Genomic DNA, 4,458 nt, shown 5'->3' with positions numbered 1-4,458 from the left:
TTATTCTAAATTAATTTTGTAGAATTGGATGGAGGTATGGATCATTATACATAAATATATAGGAAATAATTTCATTGTTTCTAGAAACTGTAATATAGAATTTATTTCACAATATTTAATTACTTTACAAACATCATGAAGTTTATTATATCATATTTCCTAGAAAATGTATAAAAATCTAAACTATAACTTCAGTTATGTTTATTATATAAATAAATATTGTTGCTTCAACTTTAAACCTTTAACTCATCAGATATGTATTAGGATTTTCAGAACTTGACCTTTAGTTTCCACATGTTCTATTTACTTCTTTTAGCAAAAAGCTAACGATTAGACACTGATTTTGTAGAAGTATTTTAACATTTCTATATAAGGCAAACTAAAGTTATTCAAATAAGCAATAACATAGTTTGTAGCTGTACTTTTACATTTTGTGAAAATGCTTAAAACTCACAGGTTACAGAATTTTGAAAAACAATTGAACTCATTCAGTTTATCAAAGAAAAAGCCCAATGAGCAGTAAATAGCTCATATTAACATGAAAAAAAAAAATGCCAGTACCATGGGTAACACAGAAATATTCAGAAACATTAGTAATAAAGCACAACAAATCATAATTACCGATAATGACATTATTTTCACTGCAGTGTTGGAGAAGACTTTTGAAGAGATAATAACAATATTATTATCTGAATCATTATGAATAAATTACCGAATAAATCACATACCCTCAGGAATACTGTAATGTACTGAATGTGTTTTCCCAAAATTTACATGTTGAAATATATGATAAATTATTTTTTACTGTAGTCATCCTGTTGTGCTAGCAAATAGATATTATTTATGCTATCTAACTCTATCTATTATTATAAAATATCTAAAAGAGTAGAATCGAAATGTTTCTAAAACAAAAAAATGATAAGTGCTTGGGGTGATGGATACTCCAGTTACCTAGATGTGATTATTACACATTGTATGGCCGTATCGAAGCGTTATATGTACCCCATAAATATATATACCTACTATGTAATTATCAAAATTAAAAATCTAAAAATTTAAAAATATCTAATGTGGTGGTATTAGGATGTGCACCCTGTATGAGGTAATTATTAGATCAGTAGGATAGAGCCCCCATGAATGGAATTAGTACCTTTATGGGAATGCAGGGAACTTTCTCACCTTCTTTTTAAAATGTGAGAACACAATGAGAAGACTGCCATCTATGAACCAAAAAGTGAACCCTCACCAGATCCAGAATCTGCCAGTGTCTTGATCTTGGAGTTTTCAGCCCCCAGAATTGTGAGAAATAAATGTGTGTTGTTGAACCATCCAATCTACATTATTCTGTTATATTAGTCTGAACAGACTAAGAAGAATACTAAAAGTATATAAAGAAAAACAAAAAACACTATGCAGTCATTTGATAAAATCTTTTCTAATTTGGAAGACTCCAAAGATTCACTCAGACGTCTTGAGGCAAGGCTTTAAATGATTTTCCCCTTATTTATGAAATTACTAACAAAATAGCCTCCTAAAAAACTAAAGAGAAGATTTTCATAATGCATCAAATATATTTTATTATGAATAGATACTATAATAAAAGATCACTTTAATAGGATGACTGTTTTTGTTGAGATTAAGCATTGTAACAGAGTATTGTATGCCGAAAAACATTTGACCTTTTATTTGTGGAAATGGCCTCTATATTTCAGGAAGTACAGCTATAAAATATTAAAAGTAAATTGAGCTAAAGGTATTACTTTCCAGTACTTATGCTGCCGAAGCATTTAGTAGCATATTAAATCATAGTATGAATAATTTATGCATGGCAATTGTCATGATGTGATGTGTCCTTTGTGATTACAGCCAGCTTTTTTCATTAGGTTTTCAGGTGTAATTTCAGTAAATAAACCCAAGTTTGAAGCTCAGGGCACCCAATTCATATCGAAACCTTAAGCCCATAAAATCAGCCACACTGTTTTTGTTGAGTCAAGTGCTACTGGCCTTCGTCAGCATTTTACAACTGCAGTTCCTAATTCTAAGTGGCCTGGTTTGTTTGAGACACTGTATACATTCAGTGTATTTAAGTTCTCCTTTTATTGCATATTTCTGTGTCATTTAATCTGAAAAAGATACAGATCTAAGTAACTTCATAAAAGTCAAAGATTTTGTTTCAAGATGATTGTCAGAAATAAAAGATAAAGTCATGACTCATACAGATATAAAAATGAATAAGCATTAAAGATTTTATTTAACTCATTCAGTGAGGGAAGAAGTTCAATATTGTAAGCGGGCACAGAGTGAATGAAAAGATTGGGCATATTTATACAGAGTTGTAAAGTAGCTCAAGAAAATAAACAGAGTTAGTATCAGATAACCCAGCAGGGTGTGCTGGATGTAGAAAAGGTATAGTTGAAAATCAGCTCAAAGGCAGTCAAATACTAGAATCAGATGATTTGGAGAGAATGTCCTCTGGAAAATGCATAGTTCCCACTGAAACATGTATTTTTCCTACATTCTTTTGTCACTAACACCAAAATAATGTTTGTGATTTTTATCTACCTAACTGGGGTGCTTTGGTTGTTCAAATTAAGGAGCCCCTCATTGCTCATGTTCCGAATGTTGCAGTGGTTGATTAGAACAGGTTTAAATCTGCTGGGCAAGGGGGCTCATGCCTGTAGTCCCAGAGTTTCGGGAGACCAAGGCAGAAGGAGCTCTTGTGGCCAGGAGTTCAAGACCAGCTTAGCTAATACAGGAAGATCTCATCTTTACAAATAATAATAATAGAAATAATAGAAAACAGATGTAAACCAGTTCAAATTAGGCCAGACTAAATGTCACAATAAAACTCTGACTTACAAATTCTATAGTAACCAGTCCAGGAAGCCAAACTGCAACCTCTGAAGCAATCAACCAAGAGTCAGAATTAATCTTTATTGCCATGTAGTGCCACCCTTTTTTTTTTTTTTTTGAGATGGAGTTTTGCTCTTGTTGCCCAGGATGGAGTGCAATGGCGCCATCTTGGCTCACCGCAACCTCTGCCTCCCAGGTACAAAGAATTCTCCTGTCTCAGCCTCCGAAGTTGCTCGGATTACAGGCATGTGCCACCAAGCCCAGATAATTTTTTTGTATTTAGTACAGACAGGGTTTCACTATGTTAGTCAGGCTGGTCATGAACTCCTGACCTCAGGTGATCCACCCACCCTGGCCTCCCAAAGTGCTGGAATTACAGGTGTTAGCCACTGTGCCCGGCCTATATTTCCACCTTCTATACTTTCTGGTTTCACTCCCAATTCATAACCAAATGAAGTATCCCAAATATGCTCCTCAAGCCAATTGCATAGGATGGTCTACTTCTAGTTAGCCTGCCTCTGGCTTCCACATTCCAACAGCCTACAATATGAGCATACCTGGAGCCTTCTTTCACTCTGAAGCTTTTTTACTTCCCTGCCTACCTCTGAGGAGTGGCCAAATGCAAGTGATGGTGGCTGACTCCCTGGCTGCAGCAAGCTTTGAATAAACAGCCTCTGTTCTCATGTGGATAGGCTTTGCTTATTTCCACACCTCCCAACTATGAATAATAGTCAATAATAGTAACTTAGCAGGAGAAGAAAACTGAAACAGTTTAACATGTTTTCAAACACTCACCTTTGAGGCAGATTGTCTACAATCTGTGTTTCGTAATACACATAGGCTGTCATTCAAGATTCATGTAGATGTGTACAGAATATATCTATGTATATTCTGATCATTAAGAAATTTTCAAACAAAACAAGTATTACCTAAATATTGCTTCTTTGCAAAGAGAGGATAGTTTTTATCAATCTTATTGTATTAGTTCATCCTCACACTGCTATAAAGATACTACCTGAGACTGGACAATTTATAAACAAAATAGGTTTAATTGACAGTTCCACATGACTAGAGAGGCCTCAGGAAACTTACAGTCATGGCAGAAGATGAAGGGGAAGCACAGAAAGTCTGACATGATGGCAGGTGAGAGAGAGCACACAGGGGAAACTGCCACTTTTAAAACCATCGGATCTCACAAGAACTCCCTCACTGCCATGAGAACAGCATGGGGGAAACCTCCCACATGATCACATCACCTCCTACCAGTTCCCTGCCTTGACACCTGGGGATTATAATTCAAGGTGAGATTTGGGAAGGGACACAGAGCCAAACCACGCCATTGATCACTGTGCAGTACTTCAATAGAATATTATAGTTCGCTAATATTTATGCTTTTATTTTTACTAATACCATACACATTTGTGTATAAAAGTAAAATACTTTCATTAATACTGTATATACTTAATTTCATTCTAAATATTATTTTTATTGTGCTTATGGTCATTTATGTTTTATCATTCTATATTTTGTTTATCTTACCTTGTTATTTTCTTATTCATTTATTTCAAAGGTCTGTTAAAAGTAATATATTTTTCAAAGAACCAA

Source organism: Papio anubis, chromosome 4 (assembly GCF_008728515.1).
Source record: "Papio anubis isolate 15944 chromosome 4, Panubis1.0, whole genome shotgun sequence".
NCBI classification, from domain to species: domain Eukaryota; kingdom Metazoa; phylum Chordata; class Mammalia; order Primates; family Cercopithecidae; genus Papio; species Papio anubis.
This window is presented reverse-complemented; position numbering follows the sequence as displayed.